Source organism: Lolium rigidum, chromosome 3, assembly GCF_022539505.1.
Source record: "Lolium rigidum isolate FL_2022 chromosome 3, APGP_CSIRO_Lrig_0.1, whole genome shotgun sequence".
Taxonomy (NCBI): Eukaryota; Viridiplantae; Streptophyta; class Magnoliopsida; order Poales; family Poaceae; genus Lolium; species Lolium rigidum.
Window position 1 is genome coordinate 170,731,946 of NC_061510.1, and position 12,105 is coordinate 170,744,050.

General features: G+C 44.8%; 1 long non-coding RNA gene across 1 annotated transcript in view; it reads right to left on the bottom strand.

The window, feature by feature from the left end:
• Positions 1–2,478: 2,478 nt before the first annotated feature.
• The window catches only part of LOC124702695, a 69,886-nt gene continuing 60,259 nt past the window's right edge, over positions 2,479–12,105 (bottom strand). Inside the window, exons 2-3 of the long non-coding RNA XR_007002596.1 lie at positions 2,693–2,747; positions 2,479–2,588 (exon numbers count right to left, since the gene is read on the bottom strand). This is a non-coding gene — a long non-coding RNA (uncharacterized LOC124702695). The remainder of the gene's footprint in view (positions 2,589–2,692; positions 2,748–12,105) is intronic.

A 12,105-nucleotide genomic window follows, 5' to 3' on the forward strand; every position in this document is an offset into this window, starting at 1 on the left:
ACAACCTTTTGAAGAAATGGTTATGAAAACTTGCATTGGTATTAGAATTTCTGGTCTAATGCTGTAGCTAGTGCATTAAACACCTCTTTCCTATAATGAACTTGTTGAGTACGCTCGTACTCATCCACTCTTAAATCCCCTGCTTAGATATGGAGGCATCGAAGGAGGATCTACGGTGCAACTCGAAGGCCGAGGAGTCAACAACTACTTCAAGGGACAGGAACCTGTCAGAAGAGTCAGATACCACATCCAACAAAGAGAAACCTAGATTAGCAATAGAAAGGAACTAGCTTCCTAAACTTAGCTCATATTTAGCTAGAATCTATTCATAGCCTCTGTAGCTAGTTAAATACTCTACAAATAGAGTTCGTGTTAGGATTAGACTACGAGTCGTTCTCCTGGAGTTTATTTGCAGTTTTACCTCATTGTAAAGTAGGAGGCTGTGCTGATCTTCTGTAACAGAGTCTGTATGTAATTCTATAGACATGCCTTGGACCCGCATATGTTTCTGTTGTACCACTCTGAGCGATATAATACTAGTGGAACGGTGTTTCATTGGTGTTATATCAGACTTGCATACTACACCATGCAGTGGTATGCCGGGTCACCACAGTTGGTATCAGAGCAAATGCTTTGACCCTAGGATTAAAACCCTTTAAAGGAGACCTATAGGATTGGTAGTGTCTATAGGAAGTTGTCTTAGTTGAACCAAATCTTTTTTTTTGAGGGTGAAACAGTGGGGAAAATCCCCACTGCAAATCTTCTTATGACTTGAGATGGATATTCACTTGGGAATAATCCTGACACACTTGAGTCAACATTTCTTACCTATATTTCCTAAGTAATGTTAGCTAGCTAATCTCAAATTATGTAGGATACTCTTAAGACCCTAAAATAATTATGAATAGACCACAGTTGGTATACAATACATGGTAGTCCAAAGAGAGGATACAACCATAAGGAAGATATTCTATTGGAAGATGTGTACCAACACATGTTATGATTAAGTAAGAGTTATCCAGACCTGTAATAAGAGTAATACCGAATAATGAAGATAGGTGTATAAGAAAAATATCCTGTTAGAAGGTGTAAACCAATACAAGTAATGGGCAAGTAAATTATCCAAACTTGTAAAACAACTGATAGTAAGGGATGAATATAAGTTAGTATAGACCATGATGAGTCAGTCATGGGAGGTAAGGAAGAGAGATAGAAATAAAATGTGTCTACTTGTATTATTTTAGGGTCCAGTATCGTGGTGCTTCTAGGTCAGTCGAGATCGAGTTTGTATATAGTGGAACATGTCAATCGATAATCTCAAATCGCTGCATCACTGGATCAATGTCGAGCCCCATGGCGACGGCTCCCCGCTATGTGCAGGCTGCAACACTCAGGGCATCACCGACCAGGGCCACCATGACGACGCGGGTGTGCCACCAAAGTCAATCCCCCACCCTGATCAGCTTGGCTGCTCGCCTCCCTCTACTCGTCCTGGTGCTCCCGTGGCTGCACTGAATAAAATCAGTTGCAATGGAAGCAAACAACAATCCAGTTTCGATTAATTTTTGTTATATGGAAGCACGGTATGAAACATGCTTCCTCCTTTCATAATAGATATTTCCTACCACGTAGATACGTGCTTCGCATAAGTCATAATAGCATATTTCCTTCTACACACAGATTGCTTATTTCTTTGCAAATGTTTCACTAGTGTATATAAGTTTTGGTTCATGCAACTTCTTCATGCGTCTATGTTTTGTTTAAGGTTGCGGTACCATGTGGTCATGGCGCATTCTTCGGCAAACGGCCGTCAAGAGACATGTGTGGTGCATCCTAAACTTTTGATGGCTACGGTAAAACAAACAACAAGGACAACGTCGACCGGCTTCTGCAGCTTAGTTTGAGGATGCAGCAGTTTGCAATGTAAAAATATGAATAGGAAACTCTATTCCCCCGTGTAGGGAGAGAGATTAGCTATCAAGAACAATGTAAACAATACGTACTAGTTCATAGAAACAGAGAAGCAAAGTCCGGTACCATAGGAAATAAGTTGTGGGTTGTAAGGAAGCAAACTGTATGAATATTTATGTCAAAATGGAAGCAAATTTCGTTCAATATGTACTACTCCCTCCGTTCTTTTTTAATTGACTCAAATTTAGTACAAAGTTGTACTAAATCTGAGTCAATTAAAAGAAACCGGAGGTAGTAGTTCATAGAAACAGACTTGAGTTGCGTCGAAGCAAAATCCGGTACCATTGGAAATAAGTGGAGTACAAATCAACGTACAAACCAGCCATCAAAGCGCTCATTCGGCAGGGTCATCCCACGGATCAGAAGCAACCAATCGTACGGTGCACTGTTGGTCCGATGGGAAGCAAGGATCGGCTTCCGATTCCTAGTGACCCCCGAACAATAAGCTAGTGCTTAAAAGGTATAAATGCGCCTATCCAAGGTTTAATCTCACAAACAGGTGTGGCCACATCTTTAAACCATTTTCAATGGGCTTCAGAATAAGATCAACAAAAGCTTTAATTGCAGAATTTAGTGGTGAAGGGGGAGGATTATCATCAACTGTCCAACAACAATTCCTTGCAAATCAATGTTGTCCAAAATGCATTAACAGGCTAGTTCTAAGTGATCAGAAGAAAATATTTTTAGCTTGACAAAGCAATTATGGGTAAAGGTTGCATACTTGGGGAAAGCAAATCGGTATCACCATGGAACGCTTTTAGAGGTTTGAAATTGGCCTACAAAATAAAAGTTTAAATTCAATAATTGAGTCATTAACCTGGCTTGGACATTCGTACATATGACAAGCACTACAACCTAATATATATAGCACGAGTGGCATTTGAGAGCATTGTCTGATTGAGACACAGAATACAATAAACAGAAATCATGAAAACAACCAAGAATGCGGAAACAAGGCAAATCCTTTTTGCAATAGCTAAAATCGTATTGCATTCAGGCAGTGACAAAGAGGCAACCACCGATAATTTTACAGTCCAGAAATATGAAAGAGAAATTGATTTACAGAGTGACATAGGCATCCCCAATGGGCCTGCCGAAGATGGTACCCGGGGTTTACTGAAGGCCCATGACCCGAAGGATAAGAAGAATCGGAAGCCCAAGTTATTATTAAGGAAAGTTAGAGTTGTATTAGGAAGCAATACTTGTAATCTTGCAGGATGAGTTGGAAACCCTCCCGGACTCTGTAACTTGTGTATTACGAATCCCTCGGCTCCGCCTCCTATATAAGGGGGAGTCGAGGGACAAAGAAATCATCGAATCATTGTCTCACAAACCCTAGTTTTCATATCGTCGAGTACTTTTCGGCTGAAACCTTCGAGATCTACTTGCCCTCTACTTCCGACTAAAACCCTAGCCTACAACTTGTAGGCATTGATAAGTTAATCCCTTGTCAATTGGCGCCGTATGTGGGAATTAGAGGTGTCAAGGAGCTGATCTCGATGGCACGTTCAAGATTGTCGACTTCGTCAATTGCAAGAAACACTTTGGACAGAGGTAAACAGATCGAAACTGATCTAGTCGATTTTGTTCCTCACCCGCCCTCCCGTTTGGACGCATATGCGTATCTGGAGGAGCCCATGGAGATGATGTTTGCAAAGTTCCACTTCCGCGTCGAGAAAGAAGGAGCGTATCGTCTCGAAATTCCGATCTCGTCGGGGTTATCAGCGGTCGATTCTGATTTCTCAAGTTCAACATCGTCAATCGAGTCAGGCAACGAGGAAACTTCATCACCACGCTTCATCAGCAACAGAGCAAGTGAAAAACTCGCCAAGATCTTCAGCGACATGTCCTTCGAGTCATCTGCGGACTCCGATATAAGCGATGACTCGAGTAGCATCGATAGCTTCAACTTCATCGACAGATCTACTACCGTTGGCAAAGTCTTCACCAATCTCTACGATGGTGTCACCAAACCCAACAAGGTTCAGAATTTAAAATATCATCAAATTTATGCCATTGAAGAAGCAAGTCGCGATCAAGAGGAGACATCAGAGGCTTTCGACGAACTAGGAAATCCATATATCGATCCCTCTGACCTAAGGCGAGGTTTGGGCAATAAATATGTCGGGCCTACAACACGTGTTAGGGTTCAACTTCCACAAGCAGCATGGGATAGAGCCGCAAGAGCTATGGATGGTTCAGAACCAATGGCGACAACCGCTACGACGGAAGAATTGCAAGCATACCAATATAGGCTCGCCCGAGCTGGAAGAGAATTGGAAAAACAGACAGCTGCTCTGAACAGAAGAAGGGAGGAAACTTCCGTATCAAGCAGGCGAAGAGCGGAGTTAAGTCGACATTCAGGAACTTCGAGAGATAGCCACAGAGAAGCTCGGAACAGAGCAAGATCTAGACTGCAAAACATACCTGAGGCTGATAGGGAGAACTTGGTTCAAAACCTCGATATGTCCTTTATGTCGATAGATACGAGAGGGAACATTATTCCTAAGACACCAGAAGCTGGGTACATGGCGACACAAGCATTCATCCTTGCATCCAAGCCACCTCCCGGAGATCCACGAGAAGCACTGTACAATATGGCTATGGCAGGAGTCGGGGCCATGGGAACGGAGTTTGTAACAACGCCTCCCGAAGGTTCAGCAAGGCAAAATAGTCCACGACCTGCAGCAGCAGCACCAGTTCCCGAGAGAACAAGTGGAGCAAGAGACACAGCAGCACAAGCACGGCTGGATAGAGCACGACAAAATAGAAGGGAACATTGGCACTCCCCAGAGATAGATGATGAGGATATGTGTGGGCTGCCATGCTTTACAAGGAGGGTCCGAAAAACTCGAGTTCCTTCGGGGTTTAAATTACCCGATAACTTCAAAAAATTCGACGGCCTGCAAGATCCAGAGGATTGGCTAGTTGATTATCTCGAGACGGTGAAGCTGATAGGAGGAACCAGAGCAACAGCCATGCAGAGCATCCAGGTACATCTGAGTGGAGCTGCGAGATCTTGGATAAAGAAGCTTCCTCCGGGATCCATCGACAGCCGGGACAGCTTTCGAGGAGGTGTTCGTCAAGAACTTTCGATCCACTTGCAAAAAACCTGCATCGTTAGAAGAGTTGAGAGCGTGTCGACAAAAGCATGATGAATCAATGAGAAAGTACATCCAAAGGTGGAACATCATTAAAAACTCGGCAGAGAACATATCCGACGAGAGAGCAATAGATGCGTTCGTAGCTGGAATTCGACGACGAGATTTTGTCGAAGACTTGGGGAGGACCAACCCAAAGACAGTATCAGCGTTGATGGAGATAGCAAACATGTGGGTAGATGGAGAAGATACCGTTCACAACAAACGACACAGGTCACCAGAGGAGGAGCGAGGTCGGAATTTTCAAAATAGACGATGATTTCCTCGGCGGTACTTGAGCTATGATGCTCCTGGCCAAATTTCGGCTGGCTTCCGAGGAAATGCTGGAGGAAGCAATAGGGATGACTATCAAAGGAGCAACGAGCAGCGAGGCGACAATAGAGATGATTCCCGAAATAACAGACAAAATAGTGGGCCAAGGTTTCAGAGACCTTTTGTGTCTCCCGAGGATATGATGAACGGGCCATGTCAGATGCACTTTTATCTCGACAGCAATGGGAAGAGACAATCGGACACCCGCGAAGGACCGTCGAAATTTTCAGGCAATGCTAAGGTTTGCAGTGGCAAGCCAATGCTCGAGCGACAAATAGAAACCCTCAAGGGCCCGGGAGTGAGATTCACTCGCCACCTCCTCCCGCAATTACGGACGAAAATCGGCACCGCGCTCGTAATCGCGGCAGCACCACACCCACCTCCATATGTTGATCCTAACTCCAACGGCGCGGTCTCGATGATTCAGAAGGGTAGGCCATCCAATAGAGCTCAGAAAGTGTTCATGGCAGAGAAGATGCCTTCACCAACGATCGAGTACTTAAATTGGTCAGGACAGGACATTCACTGCACAATTGTGGATCACCCGCAGCAAGTTCCTCGACCAGGGCAATCGGCACTTATCTTACCAGCAGTAATTGCAGGATTCGACGTATCTCGAGTGTTTATAGATGGCGGCAGCAGTTTAAACCTTATGTATGCAGATACGCTAAGGAAGATGAACATCTCCCTAGCAAATTTGAAACCAACCGACACACGTTTCCATGGCATCACACCAGAGAAGCCAAGTTACCCATTGGGGAGGATCAATCTCGACGTTCAGTTTGGGACCCGAGAAAATTACAGAATAGAAAGGCTTGAGTTTGAGGTCGTGGATTTTCCATCGCAATATCACGCTTTGTTGGGACGACCAGCATATGCCAGGTTTATGGCAGTACCACATTACACGTACTTATTATGGAGGCTACCTGGACCTAAGGGACCAATCACAGTCAAGGGAAGCTTCGCGCTATCCGATAAATGTGACAAGGAATTTCATCGACTGTCGGAAACTTTCGGGATGCAAGCAGAATACATGGCGTCAAGGCTTACGACTGATTATGATGTGCTGCCAGATGCAGGGAGGCATAACAAGGAACCAACCTTCAACACTGCAAAAGATTCCAAGGAGGTGCAGATTCACCCGACAGATCCAAAGAAAACGACGTCCATCGCGACAGACATGGACCTCACATTGGAAAGCGCGCTCATCGAGTTCCTCCGTAAGCACTGGAAAATCTTCGCATGATGTCCAGCTGACATGCCAGGAGTACCCAGGGAACTTGCCGAGCACCACCTAAACTTGGATCCAATAGCGAGACCAATCAAGCAACCTCTGAGGCGTTTTTCGGAACCAAACCGCAAAGCTATGCTATCAGAGATTGATCGACTAAGAGAAGCTGGTTTTATTAAGGAGCTGCATACAGAGGCCACATGGGTAGCAAACCCAGTGCTGGTCCCGAAGAAGAACACTAAAGTTCTTCGCATGTGTGTTGACTTTACGTGTCTAAACAAACACTGTCCAAAGGATCACTTTCCCCTCCCAAGGATCGATCAAATTATCGACTCCACGACAGGATGTGAACATCTTTCCTTCCTGGATGCATACTCTGGTTATAACCAGATCTGATTGAAAGAAGATGATGAGGTTAAAACAGCGTTCATTACACCTTACGGCGTGTTTTGCTATAGAACAATGCCTTTTGGTCTGAAAAACGCGGGAGCAACATATCAGCAGATGATGCAGAAGTTTTTAGCAACACAGATTGGGAAAAACGTACAAGTATACATTGACGATGTCATCATAACATCAAGAAAGGGGGCAACGTTAATCGAGGACTTGAAGGAAACCTTCGACAACCTCGACAAGTTTTGTCTCAAGCTGAATCCGACGAAGTGTTCTTTCGGCGTCCCTGCAGGAGAACTTCTCGGGTTCCTAGTCTCAGCAAGAGGGATTGAAGCCAATCCCGAAAAAATCCAAGCTATCATAACAATGAGGAAGCCAACAAAGTTGAAAGAAATACAGCAGTTAACTGGGCGAGTCGCAGCTTTAAGCAGATTCGTCGCCAGGCTAGGAGAAAAGGCGTTACCGTTCTACGCCTTAATCAAACAAGGAGAGAAGTTCCAGTGGAACGAAGAGGCAGATAGAGCCTTCGAGGATCTTAAACGCACAATTTCGACACCACCAATCTTGGTGGCGCCAAAAGAGAAGGAACCCCTCCTGTTATACATTGCGGCTACACCCCAGGTGGTCAGCACGGCGCTAGTTGTCGAAAGAGAAGAAGAAGGAAAATTCCATGGAGTGCAGAGACCGGTATATTTCATCAGTGAAGTTTTATCGCCTTCAAAATAGCGGTACCCGCAGTACCAGAAACTAGCATACGGAGTGTTTACAACCGCAAGAAAATTACGGCACTATTTTTCGGCGCATCCGATAATAGTGGTCAACGAGGCGCCTCTATCCAATATACTAAACAATCCAGAAGCTACAGGCTGTGTCTCCCTTTGGGGAATAGAATTTTCTCCTCGGGGCATCACGTACGAAAAAAGAAAAGCAATAAAGTCGCAAATTCTGCCAGATTTCATCGCAGAGTGGATGGAGCTGCAAAATACAGGACCCCCGGATTTATCGAGAACCTGGACTATGAACTTTGATGGATCCAAGAGATTAGAGGGAGCTGGAGCAGGCGTGATAGTCATATCACCTGAAGGCGACAAATTAAAGTATGTCTTACGAATGACGTTCTCAAACGCGTCTAACAATGAGGCAGAATACGAAGCTCTTATACACGGGATGAAGATGGCAAAGGCTTGTGGCGCAACTCGACTAAAAATCTTTGGCGACTCACAATTGGTGGCTCAACAAGTCATGAACCAATGTGATGCAGTCAATGATAGCATGGTGGCATACAAAGAAGTGTACAATGAGCTCGAGAAGTTATTTGATGGATGCGAGGTAAATCACATAAGCAGGCTGAGCAATGATGAAGCCGATGTTCTTGCAAATATCGGTTCGCAGTGCCTCGCGATTCCACCAGGTGTTTTCTGGGAAGAGATAACCGAGAGATCTACAAAGCCGAAGAAAGCACAAAAGAAGCAGAAGGATGATAAAACCCCGGCAACTCCTTAAGAAACACTAGAAGAAGAAGAGGAACAGGAGCTAGTAATGATGGTGCAGGTTCCATGGATGCAAGCTTACATATCATACATCTTAAGGAAAGAGATACCTGACGATCCAGTTGAAGCAAGGCGAGTTATTAGACGATCCAAAGCTTTTATAGTGGTCAAAAGGGAGCTGTACAAGCGAAGTATTTCGGGTGTGTTACAAAGATGCGTTACACCCGAAGAAGGAAGGATAATCCTGAAGGACGTGCACGAAGGAATATGTGGTCATCACGCGAGCAGCCGAGCTATTGCAGCCAAGGTTTTTCGAGCTGGATTTTACTGGTTGACAGCAATCGAGGACGCGAAGGAGATAGTACGAACTTGTGATGCATGCCAGACATTTGCCGGGAAGCCCCACTCTCCGGTGGCGGAGTTGATGCCGATACCATTGTCTTGGCCCTTTGCTCAATGGGGCCTCGATATGGTGGGAAAGTTACACAAGGCCTCGCCAGGAGGATACGAGTATATGCTCGTCGCTGTCGAAAAATTCACCAAGTGGATAGAAGCAAAGCCGATAAATTCACCGGACGCAAGCATCGAGCAATAAAGTTCGTGAAAAGCATTTTTTTTCGATTTGGAGTACCTCATAGCATCGTCACGGACAATGGCAGTAACTTCACATCCAAGGAATTCAAGGCATACTGTGCAGAGGTGGGCATCAAATTGCACTTCGCGTCAGTTGCGCATCTGCAAACCAACGGCCAAGTCGAGAAAGCCAATGGTATCATCTGCAATGGTATCAAGAAACGCTTGTTAGGACCACTAGAAAAAGCTCGACATACTTGGCCAGAGGAGCTGCCAAGTGTGTTATGGAGTATCCGAACAACACCAAACACGGCGACACAGGAGACTCCGTTTTTTCTGGTTCATGGAGCTGAGGCAGTATTGCCAATAGAGATAGAGCATGATTCTCCAAGAGTCACGGAGTATGATGAAGAAGCTTGTAGAAAAGCACTGGAAGACGATGTCGACGCATTGGACGAAGCTAGAGATGAAGTATTGTCACGGGTCACCAAGTACCAGCAAGACTTGAAAAATTACCACAGTCGATGTTTGCGACCAAGTTCCTTTCAGGTTGGAGACTTAGTTCTGCGACTTAACCAAAATAATACTGAAAAACTCGAGTCGCCATGGCTTGGCCCCTACATCGTCACAGAAGTAATCGAAGGAGGAGCGTACAGGATAAAGGACAAGAAGACGGGGGCTCTCGAGAAAAACCCCTGGAACGTGGCACGGCTAAGGTGTTTTTACGCCTAGAGTCGAAATATAGTCCTCCTTGTAAAAATACAATGTACTGAAATGCCCGCGAGTTTTCAGACGCACTCTTTTCCTTTTTCGGGGCACCGAGTGGGGCCGGAAAAAGTTTTTAATGAGGCGGGCTCGCGGTGCTGCAATATAATAAAGATAGTGGATATATACATCTTTTTCTTCGACAGGCTCGGGGGACTTGTGCCCAAGAGTTACAATATATATTACCGAAAATATTTCGCGATGGTGCAAAACACATCGCAAAATAAGCGAAGATACAAAATAGCGATCAACAAACAAGGCCCGGGGGCTCGTACCCGCAAATATAGTATATTCAATATAATTTAGTTGCCTTGGTTTAAACCTCGCATACACAATAAAGAAATTCACCACCGAAACACTCGGGGGCTTGACAAAAATAAAGGAAAACATATCTAGTGGCTCTTACAATATAGATTATGTTTACAATATACAAGGTGCGATCATTAAGAAAAATCGGCAAGACAAAGGAAAAATTATTAATGGCCGCCTAGTATGTTATCTATGGTCAGTCGTTCGCTATTGGAAGTACGAGTACTATGTTCAGGATAGCTACCCTTCACGAAGAATTCAGCATCCATCCGAAGCAATTCATCCATCATATCTTCCGCTACAGGCTTTACCACATCATCAATTTTGTCAATATTCCTCTTCCTCTTCGCCATTTTGGCTAGGCACTTGGCGACAATTCGACTCATGTCTAACTTCGGATAGCAGATTTGTATCATGATCATAGCAAATTTCGCGCTAGCAAACATTTGAACCCGTACAAATCCATGGATTCGAGGGGCATTCTGGAATTTATCCATCAGAGCAGGCAGAGTTTCTGGCATCTTGTTTTGCGGGAACAAGGCGCTATAAACCAAAGACAAGGTTCTTGTACAGAAATCAAGGAACTCACGAACCTGACAAGCGCGGTCTTGAAATCTAACAATCTGCCGGGTGCGTTCTGGAGTGGCCCAGAACAGAGAACCATGGTCAAGTGAAAGGTTAACCAGGAGATTAGTCCTCGTGTCTACCCTTTGGTCTTCGGCAGCAGTGTCTAGAAATGAACCTATTTGGCGACAGCACAAGAGTTTCAAAAGGAGGAAACAGCGAAAAAATAGAAGAAATTTTTGTTTGCAAAAGTATACCTGACATATCCACACTGGCTTCATTCATCAACTCAAGCATAAAATTCTCTCGGGTGGTAGCCTTCGCAGCTTCAGAAATGGCGGCCTCCTTGGCAGCTATGGCTTCCTGAGCCTGCTGCAGCGCAACTTTCTCTTTTTCGGATGACTTGCGAGACTGTTCCATCATTATAAGTGTTTGCTTCTTCGCATACTGAAGCTGTTGATGAAGTTCCTCCAAATCCTGCGCTGAACCCTTACTCGAGGAATCTTCACCAAATTCACTATCAATAGGCGTTTTCTTCGAGCGAGATGAAGCAGGAAAAACATCGGAGGGACGAGGAGTCGAAGTGTAGTTATCAAATATCAACTGAAAACAAAAGGTTCGACATCAATCATCGAGCAAAATAGAATTCCATTGATTTTCATAATATTTACAAGGCATTACAAGTGAGGACGCCCTAACGAGCTAGTAGGGTAAGTGTCGCCAAAAGCTACTTTGGCGACAGCATCAAAAGGAAGAAAGAAAAAGAAAAAAGTAAGAAAGACAGGGTGGTCTACTTGACCTCCGGCTTGGATGAGCTTGGAGCAGGAGTGGGTTTGCAACCGAGGAAGGCAAGGATCGGCTTTGAGGGTGGCTTGGCAGCCTTAATTAAGGATTGCCACTTCTTCGTTTCCATCTCCTTTATTTCGCCAACCTTAGCCCAGTTGACGTCTTGTTGGCTGTCAGCAACCAGAGCAATGGTGCCCTCGACACCAATCTTCAGGCCTTCTTGGCAAAGTTTCAGTCCAAGATCTTCTTGGGAGTTGAAGTGCTTAGCGAGATTTGTGAAAATCTTGGGCTCTTGTGTCTTCGGGAAGAAATAAGGAAAAAGACGCGACAGACCTGCTCTAGCTTCAGCAAGGCCTTCGCGTGCTTCTCCATGATATTCAAGAAGGGAAAGCTCGTCAAGCAGCTGATCGCCTTCAGGACACTCCAAGTCAAAATCCTGATGTGTTTTCCCTACAAAAAAGCAAAAGGAAGATCGTCAAAGACTGCGCAAGGATAAATTTGACAACCCGAAGAAGTAGCAAAGGTTTAAGGGCTTACTGACAAAGCGTCG